The sequence below is a fragment of the Apteryx rowi genome, unplaced genomic scaffold (genome assembly GCF_003343035.1).
Source record: "Apteryx rowi isolate R43461 unplaced genomic scaffold, aptRow1 scaffold_2, whole genome shotgun sequence".
Taxonomy (NCBI): Eukaryota; Metazoa; Chordata; class Aves; order Apterygiformes; family Apterygidae; genus Apteryx; species Apteryx rowi.
In genome coordinates this window covers 4,853,624-4,876,352 of record NW_020448307.1, presented here as the reverse complement: position 1 = coordinate 4,876,352, position 22,729 = coordinate 4,853,624, and the positions used below count along the sequence as shown (strand labels likewise).

Sequence of the window (22,729 nt, the reverse complement as noted above, 5' to 3'; positions counted from 1 at the left end):
CTCTTTCATCTAGCAATCTGTTTCAGAGGCAGAGGTGTAGAGAGAGGTTGGCTTATTTGTTTAGGAATCCAGTAATCTAGTCCAGTTATAATTATAAAAGGTATAAATTAAGTAGTTCTGGTGCTCTGCTAAATATTTTAAATATGGGACAATGCATCTTAATGGCTGATTACTGCTTCTCTATATGATGAATTTCATGAGAAAGGAGGGGGAAAATTGTCAGGAGATTGTTACGATATTTATAGTCATGCCAAGCATAACAGGGGAACTTGCAGAACTCTCACAAGTTATTCAAGATTTGCATTATCATAATAAGTTTCTAAATGTCCAATGTCATTTGCATTATTTCTCTAAGTCATTTACATGGCATAAATAGCATTGTCTCCCTTTCTAAAATAAATTAGTCATGAAAAAAATCATTTTCAGTGGCTCAGTCATCAACCTAAGACTGTTTTCTGACTTATGACTATAGAGCAGCTACAATCACGATCAGTGGCACTGGGGTAATAAAGTCCATGTTCTGAGTAAACTAGGGTAGGATGCCTGCCAGGACTTCATTATTTTTGAGTTAGAAAACTATTCAAGTGTTCAAGCACTCTTTTCAGAATTTATAACTATACCCTCTCCAATTTAAAAGTGACAAGAAGCACATTCTGAAGCTATTTCTTTTGAAACTAAGTAGAAAGAGAGGGGAAAAAACCCAAACTGCTGATCTCTTTGAGGAATTAGATTAGGTCAGAATCTTGCAAACTCTTTTTACCCATGTGAATAAGAATTGGAGGGATCCAGCATGATGAAATTTTAGAAGGGATTTTTCATTGCATGGCATTCAGCCCTGGCTTTGGGACTGTCCCTAGTGAAGCAGCCTAACTGAGTTCAGTGATACTGGCTGCTTGAGTGAGGGTTATTCCAGCATGAAAGCGCTCGCATACACCGTTAACAACACTAATATCTCATTAATGTTCCAGTTTATTTTCAGTAGAAATATATGCTCTAGGTGGAGCATCAGCAGCTCCAGTATTACATGCTTGTCAGCTCTGATAAGTGTCTTGCTGCATAAATGTAAATATATTTCTGCCAGAATCCCTCCTTTTGTTCGTTAAGCTGCCAGCGTGGTCTAAACCAGCACTGGCAGGTACATGAATCCTCCAGAAGCAAACAAGGGATCCAGTGTTAAACAGTGTCATAAGGGTTATCCTGCAGCTCCCCAGCTTTAACAAATGGGTGCAGGTAAATCATTAGAGGGAAATTACCAGGAACCCTCTGACAATTTACTGTGTTTTCAGGAAAGTCTTCCTATTCCATCGCTCTACAGAAGGTCCTCTGCAACACGCATCTACCTATGTTAGTGAAGTAGCTCAGAAGTTAAACCCATACCAATAGTTTACTTCAAATTTGTCACATTTTTTCAATATTTTAGTGTGTCCAGAAATAATAAACATCTGAACTATTACAATGTATTCTCACTGTAGAGTAAATGAGATGTATGTATTTATTCAAAAATATTTATTCTTATCAACATAATCAGCGTGACACAGAATAGGGTAAGAGTGCAGCAGATTTTTTTTTCACTGAATATGACATTTTGTGATTTTATGGCTAGAAAAAGAATGCAGCCATTGAAAATGTATTTAAGAAGCCTGCAAATGATGAAAAATTAATGAAATCAGACAAGTTCTGTGTCTTAAAATAATACTTTCCCCAACTTTTACTTTCAGCTGCTAAAGTTCTGTAATTACCATCAGTGCTCAACAGATTTAAAAAATTATCACTTACAGTTTTTTGAGAATAGTTATTCTGTGCAAGTTTAGCAATACCATTTGCAGGAGGTATAAAGAGTCCTTGAAACTGAAGGACATGAGTAAGATTTTAATAATGTAGGTGGACAAATAATAATTAAGGTGGTTAGATAACCTACCTCTGAAGAAACTCCTAGCATGAGCTAATTAAAATATAAATGCGGTGCCTCTCACCTGCTGCTTGCTGCCCTAAATCTCTTATGCAATAGCATCATGCAGCACATAAGACTAGCTGAGAGAACAGTACATGCACTGCATTTTCAGAGAACATGAAATTTTTTTTATTAGAGTTAAGGCTTTCTGTACAGATATGAAATAAAGCAGCCATGTGAACCCCACTAAGGGTAAAAGTTGAATCAGCTATGGTTGGCCACAATTTGAGAGAGACTCCAGTGAGGATCACTGAGTGACAACTATTTTGTCAGTTCTTTTTTACAGAGGTAGAAGCTGAATAAATTGTTCACACCCTAAATTGCTAGGTTTCAAGATTTACCCTGCAGTTTTTAATCAATTTCTTGGCATAAGCATCACACATCACAAAGTAATATGGGAGTAAAATTAAGGAGAAAATGGGAGTCTAGACATATGCTAAATTTCACTGCTGGCCCTCTGGAGCCTTTCTGTCGATCGATCAATAGGGCCTTTAAGAACACAAGTAGGCATCCTGGCTGTCGCTCGGAAGTGGATGTCCTGCCCTATTGAACTCCGTTTCTGATGTGTTGATTTTGCCTCAAAAGCAAGATCGAGATAGTCTGCTACTGCATGGCTTCCCACACGCTGAAAAGAATAATAAGAGTGGAGGCTTGGAGCTGGAAGTAAGATGGAAGCTGACAGAGCCAATCAATACTGACAGGTTTACTGGAGCAGACACTCCACTGGGGTGAAGCAGTGCTTTTCCACTGAAGCTTAGAAGAGTCCACAGCAGATGAGGATCTGTTTCGCTGTTTAGAATAAATGCATGGTTTGGATCAGTGTTACTCAGCTGTTATTGCAAGCAAATGTCAGCTTTTGTAAGGCTTATCGATGAGGAAAAAAAAGAAAACTATTCAATAATGTTGTGTTGGTATAGAAGTAATTGCTGTGTTTTTCCTTAAATTCTCCAGTGCCAAAGTCTTTCAAAAAAGATTTCTTATTAATGTGAGAGAACTTTGAAAGACATAGTGCTCTGATCCATGGATCTAAAATTAAAAAAATCCAACCCCTTCCCACCTCCCCCCAAATAAGGCATGAAAAATATTGAACTGGCCATTTTACTGAAGATTCTCACAGTGTCTCTGGCATTGTGATTCCATTAAGCAACTTGGCAATTAGCCTAGAAACAGGGTTAGGGGTAGGAACCCCCCCTTCCCACTCCCCCCACCAAGATGTGGATTCTTGATTCAGAAAAGAGAGAAGCAACGTCTGAGTCACTGTGCGTGCTTGCAGACCTTTGTGCAGTGAGGCCCCTCCGCCGTGGAGAACAGCCCAAGCCAAAAACCAGCCTTAACAAACTGCTCTGCCATTCCTACACATCCCATTTGAAAACTCAGATTTAAGAATCAAGCCATGACTTTCTCCTTCTCCAAATTTTTCATTTTGGGTAAAAAAATCCACATTCATTGGGGCACGGACAATGCACATCAGGAGCCTAATTTCGTCCTGCCCTTTTGGGGAGAGAGAGAGGGGGACCTTTCTCCCTTTGTAGATTAGCAGGATCTGAGCTCTACCAGGCTACAGTTAGTTGTCGTCTCCCCCAAAACAGCCATATATTTTAATCCCTGGCCTAATGGCTCTTTCCCACCCTTTATGGAAAAATAAAAAAGAGCATTAACCTGGTCCTGTATTTTTGTTTTAATTTTACTTCTGCTTTTTTAATTGAAATAAACCCCTCAGTTTCCCCCCCTGGTCCGGCTTACAGTCTGCAGAAGCATGGCATGTAATGAAATCCCATCTTAGAATTTAGGCAAATTATAGTTTAATACCTCCCAATCAGTGTGTATATATCTCACATTGTGTTAAGATATTTTACAGCTTCTAAGTAGGTCTGAGTGTTAAACACAGCTGACTATAAAGGGAGATGTTAAGCATCTGAAGCTACAAGGGCATGCTGTGCATTTACTTGAATTGAAAAATCTATGTACACTTCCATTTCTTTCAAAGCTAGCAGACCTTGGACCTGAGTCTTAAAACAAATAACCCTTCACTCATCTACCAGTTGCGTCCTGCTGGTTTTACTCATGCAGGTGAACCTGAAGTCACTTCCAGTAGCAATAACATAGGCAGGATTTATCCATAAGAACAAGCTACTGCCCAAGAATCCGGCTGGTGAGAGTTGCTCTCCGATTCGGAACAGGCTTCGGCCCAGAGAAATCAATATCTCCCTTGTGTCACCTTGGTGCGAAGCCATATGCAGATGTCTGCATAGGTGCCAGCTGTTCGCAGTCAGGTGACTCATTTCAAAGACTGGAATATTAAAAGTAGAGTCAACAGAATCATTATTATATGTCCATTGATCCCCTTAGGATATTACTTTTCTAGCAAACAGGCTGCAGAAAATGCCCTTGCAACTGTCTCTAACAGGAGACTTAATATTACTATGCGCATTTTGAAAACAGCAAAGGAAATATAGAATAGTAGCTCTGTTTACTCTTTCCTAAAGCTGCGATTGTGTGCGCTCCTGTTTCTGGTGCGATCCCACTCTACACGCAGGTTGGTTTTACAGCCTCGCACACTCCCAAAATAGCAACCTGACTACACGCTCCAAGATTAGTGAACGTCCTTGTGATGAAGACAATCAGCCAATTCATTCCATTTAGCAGTTTGGACAAATTAAATTACAGAATTGCAAAGGAGGCTATGAAAAGATCTCACCAGTCATAAGTGGTAAATAAGATCTCAGCTCATGTTGATTAAAATGTTACTGAAGGCCTGATCAAAACCACCACCTGGAAGACATATGGTGTGTGGTCTTTGCTTATCCATCCTACCAGCATTGTCAGTTCACTTACTACAGCAAAACATGTTTTGTTTCTAAATGAAATGCCTCTTGCTGTCGCTCTACTTTTAACTGTTGTCCTTTCTTTAAAAAGTGTTGGGATGCGTCTTGATGAAGTGATCCAAAAGCACAGCGTCACAGTGAACCTGCTCTGCTGGGTGCATGAGCAGACATTTCCAGAATCAGCTGACAGACCACAGCTGGCTGCTGGGCTATTTGCAGGGACCGGTGGCTTGTGTGGAGCCAAGTCAAGTGTGTAGATGCCTAGAGAGATGCCTGCGAGGAACTACTTGTCATCTCAGTGGGGCTGCAGTAACGTAAGACAGCTGAGGCTCAAATCTGTAAATTCTGCTACCAAAAGACTGGCAAAACAGCCTGGGAGACACGATGACCTGCAGCAATTAGTGATGATTTGGCATTCCTGCAATGATACTCTTGTTCCAGTAATTCAACCCCACTGTTTTCCTACCCGAATGTAAATTGTTAACTTCATAGCATATGCTTGATGTAAACTTAATAGAAATGACCTTGTAAAGTTTCTCAGTATTTCTGACCTTCTCTCTGCAAATGAGGAACTGGGGCCAGATTCTGCACTTTGAGGATGCCACTGTACTGCTATTGCAAAGTGATAAACATTGAAATGCTTGGTTATATCTTGCTGAGGAATGGCAGCTTCACAGTGCTGAATAAGAGCTCCCAGCCTCTTAATTTCTCAGGACATCTGCAAATCATGGACAATGGTGAGGATAAATACATTAGAGATTGTAAACTACTTTGTTTCTCCAGTAAGGAAATCCATATTGATTGCTAAAATAAATTGGTACCTTTTGATTTAATAGAATAAGGCTAACTCATCAAATAGAAAATAGATTTTTTTTTTTAATTTTTAAACTTGTGAGAAAATAATTGTGGTGGCAATAAACATAGAGACTTTAAAATAAAAAATAATGTAAAGTCTTAAGAAAACTTGAAAAGAGCTAACTGCAAAAGTAAACTCTGTGGTCCTGGCTGGGAAGCACCTTGAGGTGAAAAATACAAGCTACATGGAGTTAAAAATCTTAATTAGGCTATTGCTTTTTGAAATGAATGAATGATTAAGGAAAGAGGAATAAGCACAAAATATTGGGAAGAAAAATAGTAAGAAGGGGAAATATTTTGTGAGACTAGAGGATAGCAATGAGCTTGGAAAGACAATATTTCTTGAAAAACATCAGGCTGTAAAATAGTAACACTATAATCTAAAACTTGGAAGGGAGGACATATGTTTCCTATAAAAAACAAACAAACTCTTGTATTTGTTTGCTCTCCGTATGTATTGACTATCTGATCGGAGGCAGCTCCTGAGACTCATTCCTCCATAAAGAAAGACACTGTTGTGGGAACCTCCCTAATTAACCTCATGAACACTCTTGTAAGTCAGTCACTTAATTTTTCTGCTCTGGCCTGCTCTTCCTTGAATGACCCTTTTATTCCTCCATAATCTCTTGCCTCAACACACTCTCTGGCAGGAATCTTGCTTCTGATATGTTTGGGAACAGCTTTTATGAGTCATATTTATTACTTAAGCAAGATGTTCTTTGGAGCTCTGTTGGTTTCGTTCATCTGGTCTTACTTTAGTTCTTCGTTTAATTTTCCATCATTTCTGTTCTTTTTTATTTTTCTCATCCAGGCAGGGCTTGCTCTTTTAAAAAGATGTCTTTTTACTTGTGCTGTTTAACTTTGCTGGGCTTGGGCAAAAGAAGAATTTCTTCTTCTAGAGTCTTTTCCGAAAGGTGGAGTATATTCACTCCTTTTTGCTAATGCTTTTGTCTTCTCTTCCACAAGTATATTCAGTCTTATAGAGTTCCTATTTTGAAAATTAAGCATAACCATTGTAAACTCTGTCGCATATATGAATGGCCACTATCACCAAGTGATTATCTCTTGAGCCAGGTCCCATGCAGAGCTGTAAAGAAAGTATAAAAATGTAGCCTTTGAATCAATCATACATGATTTTTACTTTGTTCCCTTCCCTTCACCCACTAAGCTTATGACTTCAGAGTTACCTGCATCACTGGGTGACATCCACAAATAATCATTCAAACCTGGAAAACAGTAGGACTTGTTTGTACTTGCAGCGTCATCCCTGTATTATTCAACATAATACATGAAGTATTTTACAAACTACTTGACAGTATTTTTCATCCAGTCATTGCTGATGAATATTTTGTGGCAGCCATGTTATTAAGTTGATAAATACATCTAGTTCCTAATTAGGTGTATTGTACATATGTCTTTTGTTCCAAAAGCTATTCATTGCCTTTGTTTTAAAGTCAGTATTTGTATATTTGGACTCAATGTGAAGAAATTAAGCACTTCGTACACACTAGACACTTTTCAGACACATGTTAAACATTTTAGGCCACGTCAGAGACGCTGTAAAGTTTTTATTATGCAAATTGTGTGTCAGAGTAATTAACAGTTTTGTCTGGTATTTTATAGTTTGATGGAGTTAAAGCACAGGCTACATGTAAACTGATCTTGCGCTAGCAGTTGAGGCTGATGTAACCCTTGTATCTCGCCTGACTCTCCAGGGACAAAAACCACCTCTTCCAGGTGCATCCCTTTCCTCTACTACCTCTTGTAGCTCTCTCTGCTAAATTTCCATTTGAGAGAGCAGGCTATTCAGCTCTATCCCAAATTATTGCCTGATAACACTAGGCTTTGATGTGGCTGGGCCAGAAACATCCCTTTCAGACCCATTTTGTGCTGCAATCTACAGCCCAATTAGTTTGCTCTCTGCTCCTACTCTTGGCTCTACACTGCATCAGCTTCTTCAGCTCCTCCAGCAGAAATCTGCCATGCCTTTGAAATCATCCGGATGCCCAATGTCAAAAGCATTCCTCACCCAGACGACCATAATCCCTGAGAAAGAACAAAAATGCATACATTACTGAATGCATTTGCACTCTGGAGCCCAGGCAGAAGAGTTCTACACTGCAGTCTGTGGAAGTGATGAAAACTGGTAATTCTAAATGTACACTAATAATCTGCAGTCTTTTTTCCAGTTACTTTTTTTTGGATCTGAACGTTTCCTGTTGGTCTTCAGCGAGAACACTGTTTTTTGACATCCTCCTCGCCCCCCCCCGGCCCCCAGAGTCAGGGGTGTGGTTTGGTATTTTTTTAGCCTTGGAAAAGAACTGGTTGTTCTTTTTTCCTCTCACCTAAAAGCCAATTTTCTCCACTGCCTTGAAAATGCACGTATTTAAAAGGTACAGTTCTTTTTTTGCAATTTTCACTTTTGCAAAGCAAATGCATTAGCAGGTACAGCCAATTACCCAACTCATAATGCAGACCCAGTATAGGTCCATAATTCAAGTCCCAGTAAAGCAGGAAAGTACATTTCCCATTATTAAAATTTTACCATATTTTTGGAGCTATATAGATGTTGAAATAAGAGAGAAAATTAAAAATTATCATGGAAATAGCTTGGGAGGAGGAGAATATTTTTAAGCCTTGTAGTGAAATTTGTGTTTGGCTCACTAAGTGGGACAGCACACATGAAGAACTCATTTTCCATGCTCTTCTTTTTTCAAAGACAAATGTACTACTAATAGATGTTAAATTGTGTTTGTCTTGATAGCTAAATTAATTAATTGCAGATATATTTTGCATGATGTGCAGCAGAGACTGTGGCAAATGAATATAGAGAATCCTCCTGACCTTATAAACAAACTTGTGACTCTTCTATTATTCTCTTTAAATATTCATAAATTAAAAAACATCCTCTATATTTTGAGAGCTGTTATTGTAAGTGCTCTTTCTATGCCTGTTCTGTGATTAAATCATTTTGTGCCTGGCACATTGCCCAAGGAAAATGGTTTTAAAATGGTGCATGTGAAGAAGTTCTCCAAAGCTTTTCAGAGTGGTTTAAAAATGATGCCAAAGCCATGATGCCCAGTGCTGTCTGAAAAATATATTTCTATCTGTGAATGTGAAGGTATGTTAGCATCTGTCTATGTCTACTCGCAGTACGGCAGAGTGGTAGATGCTGTGATTCATAGCTAAGGGTACAATTTGGCCATCTAAAACCCACATCTACACCTGGAAAAAATAAGACTGTAATTCAGGAAAGTTGTAACTCTAACAACAATATTAACCACTGAGCAGTTGCATAAAATTGAATCTTGGCCACTATCTACAGGGTCATTTAACCTACCTTTTGGATGATTGGGTGACGCTGTTGTTAAAATCTCCTAGCAAACTTTGGTCAAAAAAAAAAAAGGAAAAAAAAAAAAGAAAAAGAAGGAAACAAGCCCTGAAGTTGACAAAATATTTTCTGCAGGAAAATGCTCTCCTCACTTTCCCAGAGGAATAAGCCCATGTCTTTATCTTGAAAAAGAATGGAGGGGATAAAAGATTCTTTCAGCATGTCAAATCATAGACAATGTTTCAATATCAAAAAGTGGAATCTTTTCATCGGTGCCTAAAGGATTTTGTCCCCTCAAAAAATTATTTGGAAGAAACTTTTGCACTTGGAGATGGCAAACCAGAAAAAACTTGAAAACATCTTTGCTTCTCCTGATGCTACTGTAGATGAGTCTTTTGGCAATGGTAGTTTGCACACCATCAGTGCAATATTTATTACCTTTTACAGCTCTTTGGGAAGCAATTTCTAGTTCTACTCATTTAAGAATGAGCAGCACTGCAATTGTGGGACTTACAGCTTACTGTTGCCATTTGATTGCACGTAAAAGCCCTAATAGTAGATCAGGATTCCACCTCTGGTAAGCAGCAGACACGATCATATAAATGCAAAATAAAATGCAGTCCCCTTATAAACTTTAATGGGAGGCAGCAGGTGAATCTAGTGAACAGGGTGTGAAGAAGCAGCAATGGAAATCATTAAGGTAAGAAGAGAGTGGTCTTAGCAGAGCAGCTCGCTCACCATTGTCAATCATTTCAGAAGCATTTTCATGCAGATAAGTTTTAAGGAGAACAATGTGACTTTTTAGCCAGCTATAGAAATAAGTGTGAAATCTGTAGCTAGTTGATTAGGAATTGAGCGCAATTTAGCTGCTTTAAGGTCATTTTTCTCCTGGAATTTCGCTGTTTTCTTATAAATAAATGCAGCTTATCCTCTATCAAGAGTACATTTCTTTCAAGCTGCAAAATCCCTATTATATGACACGCTTTTAAGGGACCTACAGGACTGGAGTTGATAAGGGCAGTGAGCAGAGTAACTCCCATACATACGGGAATCACAGCAGGGAGAAATGCATAGCAACAGAGGGAAAAAACAGCAATTTTAATAGATATGTTTCTCCCCTGCCAGAAAAGTCTGGCAATTAATTTCAGAATCTCAAGGTTCAATATTCCGGCAAATGGCTCTGCCTGCACAAGAGCGGCTGCGTTGCACCAGTGCACTGCGTAAACAGCTGGCGATTTTTTTTTTTCCCCTCTTGTGGCCTGATACAGCGATTGCACAAAGTCCAAACAGCTTTTAAACACTGAGTGAGACTGAGGAATGTAAAAGTTAATTTATGTTGTGTGGGGTGATTTTTATAAATTATTCTGAACTGTCACGGCCTAATGGCAACTTATTTTATTTCACCACGTAGTATAGCAATACTGAGCCATGATTTTCGGGAAATATATTTGAATGTGCGACACTTTACACAGAGTAACATGGAGCATATTAATAGATTTAGAAGAAAATGGTTTGGAGTTGAAAGATCTTTTTTTTCATCCTTTGTCATTTGTGCAGTTGGAGTTGTGTCATGTAAAGGTTTTAATTTTATTAATTTGATGAAATTAGTAAGAAAGGAAAGGGTGCGAAAGGAAAGGCTCTAGCAAACTTGAAGTTTTGATGAATGAATACAAGGGAGAGAGTCACTTACCTTTGACATGGACCATTTCTGGATGTTTGGTAGTCAGGGTGAAGACTAATAAAGCTTATAATGTGTTAATTGAGACTGGGAAGTGTCTTGACTAAGTAGAAAGAAGAAAACTGCCATTTTGAGGTAATTTGTTGTGAATTTGTAGAGGATTTGTAGGAAGGCAAGGTTAAATACAGGGTTATATTAAGTTACAGTTAGTATGACTTAAAAGCAAGTGAAATAATGTTAGATTAATTGAATATAGTATTGTTTGTTGTGAAGCCTTATACATCCCGTATAGGTGAGTAAAGTGAGTTAGCTGGTTTAAGTAGCTTTTGGGAGCTCTTTCACCCAAAGTGATGCTATGATGTCTGCTCTTCAGCTCATTCCTGCCTCTCTGAGACTGTGAGTTAAGAAAATTGTTTGGTTTTAGAGCTGATTTTGGTTTTAGGAACGAAGATAATTTGCTTGTATTGTGTTAGTCCTTTGTGTGCAAACACAGCTTTCTGCAACAGCTTTTTGAGTACAGATGGTTAAAAGGACGAACCTAACAGACATAATGACTGTCACAAGTCTAACAGACTGACGACAAAGAGTTAGAAATAATTTAGGTATTTAATTAAACTTTAAAACTTCAGCTTTCCACTGTGTCTTGATTTCCTCGTGATTGATTAATACTTTAACAGTTTGTATTTTATAACAGCTTTAACATGGGGGGAAAGCGCCAGTACTCAGGGTAAAATCATGGCTCAGTTGATCATCATATCGTCTTTGGATCAGTCATGGTCGAAACTGGGCTATCACTCTCGCCTTTGAGGGGTGACATACGAAAGAGAGATTCAAAGCGAAGCTGGTGCAATGATCTGTGGGTCAGATCTGAAGCTGGCGACTGCCTCGCAGATGAGACTCTTGTGTGGAAATGAGGAAAAACCTGCCATGGTTTTGATTAAAAGATCCATCACAGCAAACTAATCGATCCAGCAGTCATATTAGATCAGACACTGCCAAAAGCTGCAGTTCTTGACCAGTGCAAGGATCTTAGGGAGAGAAAGATTGAAAGCGAGTATCATTAAGTTATTGGAAATCTATTATGGTTTAGGCATAATCAATCAGAAATACAGGCAGGTTGTTCCCCCAGTTTCCCAAGTTGGGCAATTGCCTGTGTTTGCTTATGGCGGTGGAGTGTTTTCCTTTCTTACCCATCAAGTGTGGAGGGCAAAATGAGTCCTATTACTCAAAAATGGTGCGCCTACTCGATGGTAATGCAGAGAGGGCTCCTGCCGTTTGGAAGTGGTTGTTTTTAAAGGAGAAGAAGAACACGCTTTTCACACTAGTCACCAGACCTTCCTGCAAAAAAGACAGAGTTTGTGTGACTTTGGACTTGCCCTTATCAGCAGGCTCACCATTCATTTCAGAGAGTTTTCTCAGAGCGCTTGCTGATATAAAATTATGTAGTAATGGAATTACCCTTTCTCCTCGCCCTGGTAGTAAATGGTACCGCGAGGATATACTCCAGAATGCCAAAGACCAAGTCATTTTTCAAAAAGACAAAATTGAATTATTGGTGAGGAAAACAGATAAGAAATGATACTATCACCGTTGCAATATTAAAGGAAATACTGGTAAGCTTTATGTTTAATTAGTAACATCAAATGCCCAAGTTTCCAGCTAACAGCAGCATTGTTTTTTAGGGAATAGTTAGGAGCCAGACGGTTTATTATGACCAAGATAGCTGGATTCCAAAAACTACTGCTCATTATTCACATTGGGCAAGAATATCTACTGCAACTACAAATGAGCATAATTAGGACTATTGCTCTGAATAGAATAATAATACTAGCTCGGCAGATGGGAGAATGAAGGCAGGTACATTTATCCAAGGCACTGCAGAGAATTAATATCGCATTAATGAATGTAAACAGACTAACACATTCTGAGGATCTCAAGTCCGACATTAAAGTGGATGCAGATGGGAAGTGGTTTAGTTTATCCCTCATTGTATTGTTAATTGTTGTTATTGTAGATAATTATAATGAACTCATCCTCGCTGCATCTAGACAGACTATCCGGTGGATTGTGGATAAACAGGAATGGTATACAAACAATTTTACACTGCCACAAAATGGTACTAGGTACTTTAGTGTTTATGGCTTTTGGCATTTATATGGTCAAAAATGGCAGTTCCCTGGAACATAATTTGTTGCAGAGAATTTTACACCAGTACAGCGTGGAAATTACTCATTGCCAAGTGTGTCATTTTGTTGTCACTATCCAAGCCTCAGGAACTGGACTCATTTCAGAAAGGAGAAATGTAATTATACACTTTTTATATTCATATTTCTGCTTAAGAAAGCACTGCAGCATCACTTCTCAGTCTGCGCTTCCTAGAGAGAGGATTGATGCCCAACCGTGTGGTCAGGAGTCCTCAGTGCCCGAGTTCTGCAAGCCCGACACCTGCAGCTGGGACCTGAGTTTGCAGAAGTGCCTCCTGGCTAGTTAGAGCTGTGGGGACCTGAATTTGGACTCTCAGCATTTTGCACTCTGCTCGTGCTTGTGACTTGCTAGTGACTAGTTTTCCAAAGTGCTGGTGTTGTTGGACATTGGGAACTTCTACCAGTCGGCTGTTTCGGATCTAATTAGGATCATGCTAACTTTAATTATGGATGTGGGGGTATCATTACTTGCAGTTAAGCTATCATTCATTTGCAGGTTGGATTTAGGAGGAATCTCTCTCCTAATATACAGGTGCAGCTTGTAACCAAAACGCTGATGAGAGATAGGACTTGTAGAGCCTTTGAACATATAAGTGTGTTCTTTAAGCAGGCTAAAAGTGTCAAAGTTAGTTCAGCTTAGGAAACAAATCCTTTAAATTTATTATTTCCTCCCTGTTTTTCCCATCTGGTTTTGAGGGGCACTGTCATCTTGTATGGGTTTCAAGCAGCAGAGGAGAAAAGAGCCACACAGTTTGAAGGAGGGTAGCTAATTTAGGGCAATGAAACTATCTACCCAGGCTCAAGATGTATGGGAAATGCAGATCTTCCCCAGTGGAGCACGCAGTAGAAAGATCAGGAAGGTAATAAACACGGTCAAATGCTATAGCAAAAAAGCCTGGAGAGCATGTGAAAGGAGGAGTGTGGCTCAGAGGTAACATTTTCGCTCTGATACATCTGCCAGGTCACACCTGCAGATCTGCTGCCCATTCTCCTGCTCCTTGTAAGTGGTCTATTAAAAACAGATAAATGACAAACAAAATAAGTTAACCTCAATGCTGCATTGAACTCCTGGCCTTGTGAAATGCATATGGGATAAAAGTGGAATTCTCTCTGTATGAAGATGGATATTAAGGCTAAGACAAATGTTCTTCTAATGCAAGGGACATTTGTTTTGTTGTTGTTGTTTTGTTTGTTTTTTTTCAAATAAAAAAGCCATTTCTCAGTTTCGTGTCCCCACATGAGGAGCAAGCAAATATGTGAAGATAATACAGAGGCACTGAGAGTTTTGCACTGCATGATGATGAACTTGGTTTTGCCTCTGGCATTAACAGATCCTAAATTCTTCTTCACCAGGAGAATTAGCAGGGTATTATTTTGAAATATGTAGTCTGTGCTTCAGAGAAGCTGTTGACAGGACACAGGGAGAAAGCCTCACTCCTTCACTGAATGTGTACATTCCCTGCACTTTCCCTGCATGCCAAAGCATTTACCCAATACCTCTGTACAGCCTGTTTTGTTTGCCTGACATCCAGGGACTCTATAGTTTATCTTCTAGAAACAGGTGTTTCAGCAAAAGCATTCAAATGAGCTTGAGAAAATCTGCAAAAAGGAAAAAAAACCCCACATTTTAATTAGTTGAGGAATCAAAAGCATGTGCTTTACTTGTGATGTGGGTTTGAAAACCAGCAGAGATTATATGAAAGAGAAGTACATCAGGCATCAAATGCCGTCTTATACTGAGAAGCTGCTATGCCAACCTTGAGATTTGAAATATTCTAATTTTAAAAAATTATTGTCAACCAGCATAATTGCCATTCTCTGGGTGTTTAAGTATCTCCAGAGCTCTGGAACAGAGTGGTAGCTCTATGCTGAATAGCATTCCTGTTTCTGTGCACGTATGTACCATGGTGACGCTCAATAACAGCACTCGTTGGCGAGTAACAGCCAAGAGCTGGTGGCCCAGCGAGGTGCAGAGGGTCTGGTGTCATGCCGAAAGCTCTGCTGTGGCGCGGCAGGCTCCGTGCAAAGCCCCTGGCACGGCAGCAAGCCCTCTGAAAGCACCCAGAGAAAGCACGTGGTGTGCGCTGGAAGATGGGAAGGAGAGGATTACTTCATTCGCTGTCATCTTGCCAGACAACGAAAACTATGGGGAAGAAAGTCACTTTGGGGCAGAGGAGCTGGAGGCAGTCTTTAGACAATTTCTTAGGAAATAATTAAAAAAAGGATCATACTCTGTTCAGGGTCAGGGCTTTACGTAAGTCAAGGGATCTGCTAACTTCAGTGTACACAGTGTTCCCCTGTACAGGGACCATATTTTATGTCTCCCAAGTAGGAAAAAATCCAACACAATTGCTAAAAAAATTGAATGGACTGGCCTTGAAATCTCTTAATGCAGAGAATCTAAAGTTTAGGCTAAAAAGTCAGGGCCATTTGCAATTTTTGCCTTCAGCCTCAGTTCTTAGCTCTTTCTTAAGGTTAGGTGACTAGATTGCTGTCTTTACCGCCCAAAACAATCTTTTTGCCATATTAATTTTTAGACTATAAAAGAAAAGAAAAAGCGCATTTTAAGAACTTTGTTTAAAAAAGGGTTTAAAGGGATATCAAAGAGAAATGTTTTGCATTTTCCAGTGTTTTTATTTGTGGAAACAGCTCACTGAATCTATTCATTGGTTTTGGTCCAACAGAAGCTGTGTTTCACAGAAAAACAGAACAATTTGCCAGAAGCAAGTATAAGTAGAACTGGTAGAAAAATAACAAGTAGAGTGCAAAATAGGTAGAAACGGAACAGGTGGGTGCAAACCTATATTTTCTGCTGCTCTTGATAGTTCCCACATTGAAGTTCTTGGAACATTCAGCAATAAACAAGTTTATGGGATCTGTTTCTCATATCTATCACTTTAAATAATGTTTTTTACTCTGCATTCACTATTATGAACTGACAACGGATATAAATTATAGTGCACAATGAGGTTTATATTGAGAAATAAGAAAGAAACAACCTTCTGATTAGCGTAATTTATATTTGACTTCAAACAAATTATTTGACAAATGGTATGTTACTGTAGAAAGTTACTGGTACAGCCTGGACTTGTGGAGGATGCTGTAAAAGCACAGTTACGAATTTTAAGGGATTTCCCAAGTCCATCACAGAAATCCTTAACACAGTTTTGGCTAGCTTCTTTACTGATTTGATACGTGTACCAGAGTGGCATAAAACGAGATGCCAAGTCCATGGGTGGTTAGTTTCTTCCTCTTCTATCCTCTTCAGTGACCAGCTTCTGTGGCCCCCGTTAAGAGATGAATTGCAGCTAGGAAGCCTAACCTTTGGAGGAGAAAACAGGCATGCAAAAACAATTCTTATGGCAAACCAGCCTTAATGTGTCTGTCACCGAAATCCCTGTAATAATGCAAGGGATGATATTTTCATGGCTCATTGGAAGCCATACAATTTTTGGTCCTTTGTCAACTCATACTTGTTCTCTGGACTCCTTCGATCAAAAATAATGATGTGAGCACAAACAGCACCATCTGCTTTGCCCATGGGCTCCTTTATTACACACATCCTTCCGTGTCTCCTGACTCTTCCCCATAGGTTTTAAAAGCACTCTTTGCCTAGAAGGTATTCCCCCTCCACACAACCGTTCTGCAGCCTGGCGCTCCTTGGAGAGCAAATGGTTGTCACGCTTATCTTGGCTCCCTTTAGAAAGATCCAAATTGTTTGGGAAGCAACAGACACATTTTTGAAATGTCAAACTCTTGTATGTGAACAGCTTGTTTATTATATTATGCTCATCAGGGGTGAAGAAGTCAAGTTGTGGATCACTAAAAAAAGATCCAGTGGCATCTGTTGCTACATCTAGACATGCTTAGTAACATGCACCTGAGTAGCAAAACGTTTCAGCTGAGCACTTGGCTTTATTTTCAGAGATATGCCCACAGAATACGACACAGTACACCTGAAGTTCCAAAAACCACTGATGTGTCGCCACTTGGGAAGCAAGAGAACATAAATCAACTTGATGTTGTGCTTTCTGGAAAATTAACTGTACAGCCTTGGCATCATCTATGCCAATAGGCATTTAGTCTGGAAATAATAGAAACGCGCTCAGCTGTGTTCACAGCTATCAGCAGTGATGTACACGGTCGACAGAGCCCTTTGGAAGTGGTGCAAGAGCAGCACTGCCCCGCTGCCAGACACTGGAGTGTGGCGCGCTTTGGGAGAGAGCGCGATTGCATGAGCTGGACCAGCGCTAGGCCATTTCTTAGCCTCTCCTCTCATCGCCTTCCCTCTCACAGACCTTGTGCTGTTTTTCCTTCCTAACTGTATGGCCAATCAGAGACAATGTAAATACCCAGAAGGAAATTTGTCCAACAGTTTCATATTTCATCTGAAATCTAATTAGTAAATATTTGTAAGTGCTTTGAATGTTTGAAATGATGGTTTAGTTCAAAGTGCATTTCAAATCTAGCTGTAATACTATTTTTTTTTTCTTCCTCCTCTGTCTCCTTCTCTCATTTTTATTTTGTCTCTACAAGCTTTTTCATTTCAGGGATTTTCTGTTCATTTTTACAGAATTGCTCCTCCATCTTATTTCCTTTCTGCTGTTTCTCCTCAAAATGGTAATCTAAGCAATGCATTATTTCTGTCCACGATGTATGTGCATGTGCAATGTAGATTAAATACAAATAGCCAAGAGCTTCAAGGAAACATAAAGAGAGGGTCTATGCAATGTGCTTATAGTGTTCATTTGCACAGTAAATTTCATGCTCCCCTGGAGTGCCAGATTTACTGCCGAGTACTGAGCTGCTCGCAGACGGGAAGCTGGATTCAGCAGATGTGTGTCATACAATTAGTCTGTGAACGCACTGAAAACATGTGGAGGCTTTCTGGTGCTATGATAGCTCCAGCCATGAATGCTGGACATTCGTCTCCATCAGCTCCAGAAGTCTTGGATTGGTGTGGAAACCCTCAAATTCCAATGAACTCTATTTAAAAGACATATAGTCTGTGATGAGCAGATCCCTTGAAAAATGTCTAACACAGTCACCCTGTGTCTGCTCCACTTTTTCTTAATTAACTTTTATTGGGTAAATAAATATGTGTGTTAATAAGCAGCTGTAACTAAGCAGGCTGTAATTTTTCTAGGAAAAGTCTGTAGATGAAATCATTCTGAGCTATGGTCGTATATTTGAAAGGAAACTAATCTGTGATACTAGCTTTCCTGATCAGAAGTCTGATCTTGTAGCTTTAGTAAAGGCTAATGGAACATTTAGTTGTATACAAGGTAGCAGTATAGACTACGAATCTCAGAATTATCTGTGCTTAGGATATCTAGTGATGGGCTGTGGTTCCTGCCCTGCTTTTTATGCCCGTTATTCAGAAGCAGTTATTAGAGTGAATTTAATTACATGTCCTAAATGATGTCATATGGACTGATTTTCATGAATAGCGCACTTGTACAGGTTGCTCCGTGTTTGTGTGTCATGCACCATCCTGTGGGTCTATTGCCCTGTTTACCGTGGCAACTGTGCAGTGAATAATCTCCTACAGCAATTACAACTGAGAAAACTGCAAGCTCATTGACCCAGACAGACTCATCCTACTTCCAAATTCCTGAAGTCTGAAAAAAAGATTGCTTCAGCGAAGCACTAAAATGCAGGCTTACAATTATTTCCTCAACATCAGTAGGACTTAAACGTAAACCCAAGTATATTCATGAATCTGGGCCTGGGAAGACAGAAGGCTCAAAAGAAATCTTTGAGGGAGCTGGAGGATGTTTGTAATTGCATATAAAGTGGTTTGATCCCATTCGTTTCTGAACCATTGGCACCGCTTCAGTTTCTGGTGAAAGCTCATCTGCACTGAGGGGTTCAGCAAATCACAGACCTGCTCACAATATGTTGCAGCATCAAGGCCAGATTTTGCAGCTTGCCATCCAAAATGCTCCTGAAAAAAATGCTGGCACTTCAGAGGTAGGCTCCCATGGATGAAGAAGTTCTTCTCCAATCCTTGACTGAGATAGGTGGTCTGTCTTTCTTTTTCCCATTTCCTCTAACTTTTTGCTCTGTCTGTATCCCTCTGACCTGAAACAACTCCTTTCTGAAGAAATCTGGGTGATTTTGAACAGATGTAGAGACATGACAGAGTTCATTTAGAACATAATCAACAGATAATAATAGGGTACTCAGAGAAATTGCAGTGAATGACAAGTACCATCAGCCTTTTCAAAACAGCAAAATTAGACATTTTTAACTCCACATGCACAACAGTGTCAGAAGAAGCAGGAAATGACTAATTTGGAATCCTTTTATTATATTCTAGTTTTTAAAAAATGATATTGTGGCATTCTCAAACATTATCCTGATCCTTCTCTGCTCACTGTCTCTATAGGCAATAAAACCATGTTCCACATGTTATTTGAAGTAGACTGACTCTTTTGTGTACTTACTGGCACCCTTCATCTTCTTTGCCTGACAGCACTCAACATGTGAGGATGAAGCCCCAGTGTGCTTCATGTATGATTTGTGGGTTTTCATTACTGTATAGATTGATCTGATCTGTGAAACTCACAGTCCTCAAACTTCTGTAATGTGGAAGGTAATCAGAGTACTTAGGAAAGTTTGGGCTGTTGTCATTGTCTAGATACAAAATGTGTCCACCTTCGCCCTGCTGCAGAGAGAACTGAGCTGAATTTCCCCTCTCCAGCCATCAGTTTGCTGCTGCTGCGGGAAGGGAAAGTTGCCCACTTGCTGGAGAAGTCACAGCTCATCCAGAGAGCCCAGAGGTCACTGAGGACCTTGGGTTTGCTTGCTCCAGCTTCAGATCAGGTGTTCAAGCCAGAATGCAGCCCAGACTGGTAGGAGCTGCCTGATTCATGGCTTGCAGATGGGACTGTTCCTGCAGGAAGGCATTTAGGCCAGGAGGGCCTAGTTTGGGGGATGAGCCTGGATTGCGGAGGCTGGTGGTGGGATCAGGACTGCTCCTGCCCTTAGTGCCCCCGTGACATGATGGCAGTCTGTCCCTCTGTCTCCTGGCAGGGTGCACCTAAGGGTCTGATCTTCAAGTTGAAAACCTTGGAGTAACTAACAATAAGTGGAAGTGTGTTCTGCTGCTCTTTCACATCTTCGCCCTGACTGTTGCCCCCATACCTCACTAACTGCTGCCCTGGGACAGCAGGTCCTACACAAAAGCAAGTCCCACCATTGTCGCAGTGTTCCTGCATTCAGCGCAGTCCTGCATGCCGGGTCTCGGATGCTCCCAAATGTGTGAAATGCATGTGATCTATACAGCACTGGCGCAGAAACCAATACAGCAGTACCTCCAGCTCACATTTTGCTTACAAACCTTCCAGGCTTCCCTCTACTTCTTACCCTTTGCTATGACTCCCAAGTCAGTATTTTAAACACTGGCAGGTCATTTCTCCTGCTTGTATTACCAGAGCTATTGTATGCAAGCCAGAGACATGAGAGGCTTGGCTGATGGTCTCCTGGTAATCTCAGATTTTAGTGAAGATATAGCCATTAAGCTGTGCTTGAAAAGGAAAGGATACTTTAGGAGAATCATTGAGTGCTGTATTCGCACTGTCAGACAGAATAAGCTTTTTACACTGACTGCGAGCATGAAGTAAGTCAGTGCGATGATCTTTATGACAGGTGCTTTTGTAAGTGGGATCTAGTCAGAAGATATAGCACATTCAGTGATCCTTTAGGCCTCTCTTAACACATGTGAAGGCTCTCCTGACAGCAGTAAGCTGCCCTCCTGCCCACTTGCACGTTGGCTGGAAGGTTGTTTACTTAATTTTATCCTTTATACCTTCTGTATCTTGGGTAGATTGTGTTGCTGCTTTTGTCAACTTAAAAATAATTTTGAACACAAAAATTTTTGAATCACAAAATTCTGAAAATGTGTAAAACCAGCAGAAATATTAAGCTCGGAGGAGATGTGAATGAAGTTGGGTCTTTACTGAGTGTACCAGCTTGTCATTTACAGTTGCTTTAGAGGCACTTTCCTAGCTGCTAACTGAATTGCTTTCCTTAAAGAAAGTAGCAGAAGAAAAATAATTTGAGCTAACACATATTTGCTGTTCAGATGATGTGGAAATGGTGATGAGAATTACCTAAAATATGCTGGCTAAGAGATAAACTTGTGAATTCTGCAAACAGTGTATAAATAGAGAATGGTATTAAAGCTTAGCAAAGTTCTCACCCTTAATTTTATAACCTTCTGGACTAATTAAGTGTCTCCATTACCTGCAGAAAATAGGCATTTCCTTCCCAGCCTACATCTATTTTCAGATCTATCTACATTTGCCATCCTTCACAATTCCTGCAGTTACTTCCAGGCTGCAATTTGTGTTTGGACATCAGTTCTTTCAGTGAACAGACAAGCTTTCTATTTATTGAAATTCATCTTGGCATGGTGAAGATTAAAGCACAGAATTGATTAGAGAGGAGAGCTTTGAATCCATAAAGTACAATCTGCCTTTCATTTACATTTCAGACCTTACTTCACCCTATATTTGATAATATTCACCCTACAAACTCTATCTTCAGAAAATATTTAGGAACTAGATTTAGATGCAAATGTACAATCACTTTCTGCCTGGCTGTGAAGGCATCTTAAATCTTAGACCCTTAAACTGGCACTTTTATAGGGGTCTCAGTGTCCCAGTTTCTGCTATGGGGCATGAAGCTGCTCTGCCAGAGATAAGTATGTATTTGTTGGTATATTAAGGCTCCTTTTAGTTATGATTTTGAGTTTTTGCTGATCACCATTTAAGAATACTGCAATTAGGACATGCTGTCTGATTACAATGCTCAAGGAGGAAAAGGGAAACCTGAATTTCAACCTTTTGGACAGGTAAAAGGATGTAAAAGCACAAGTTCCAACTCTTAGAAGCACTGGCGTGTAGGCTCTTCCTCACGTCTCCTTCTCGGCCTCTTCTCCTCAATACCCATCTGAGATGGGATCTTCCTGTTTCTGCGAGAATGCTCTAATTGCTACTGGCTGCCTGTGCGTGTTGAATTTTTCTCTGCTGAGTGGAATAGCTCTTCCTCTCTGATACATGCTGTAAGACACCTGCCTGGGGTAGATGTCTTGCTCCGCAAGAGAGCTCATGGCTGGGAACCCAAAGCAGAGACAGGCACCGCATTTTCCCTCATCATTCCCTTATGCTAATGTGAATCCCAGTTTTAGTGCCAAATTTTCATGCATGCAATAACAAGCCTAGGTACTAAACTCGGGGCTGGAGACTCCCCTGGGTTGCAGATGTTTAAAAGTGGATGCTGCACAAACAAACACTTATGTGTTAAAAAGGCAGCACAGCAATATTTTTGTGTTGTCCTGACCTGACTGAGGAAGGAAAAGTCTTCAGCACACAGGGCAGCATGTGACAGACTATAAGTGGATACTAGATGAAAGATTAAATGTAAACAAAGTTTGGGGTGGGGGGGAAGGAAAGGGTTAACCAACTGCAAAAAACTGTAACAAAAAGTCATCAAACCAACTTGCATAAGAAAATATTTCATTGTTAGGAACATCTCATTTCTGAAGGGGAATAACTGTCCAAGGAAATTTAGCCACCTCCAAGAATAACATCGTCTTTTAGACAGTGCTCTGCTGCCTAATTAACTACTGTCTGCACAGTGCTTTGAGCTCTTTGGCTAACAAGGAAGGCATGTTGCTATGTGTAAATGTTAGAACTAATAATTTAAAAAATATAGGAGTACAAAGGAATATCATTTCATCAAAGCCAGGTTTAACTATCTTCTTCTTTGGTTGCTTGCTTAATTAGATAAGCTACTGAATTTAATTAACTCATCAACCTAATTTGAAAAGATCTCTCAAGTCAGTAAGAGCTTGTCTTATGCTTATTATCTCTATTT

The 22,729-nt window shown here is 39.9% G+C and overlaps 1 protein-coding gene across 1 annotated transcript in view; it reads left to right on the top strand.

Moving 5' to 3' along the window:
• The window catches only part of TRPC7 (transient receptor potential cation channel subfamily C member 7), a 76,409-nt gene that overhangs the window by 1,726 nt on the left and 51,954 nt on the right, over positions 1-22,729 (top strand). The window lies entirely within an intron of this gene.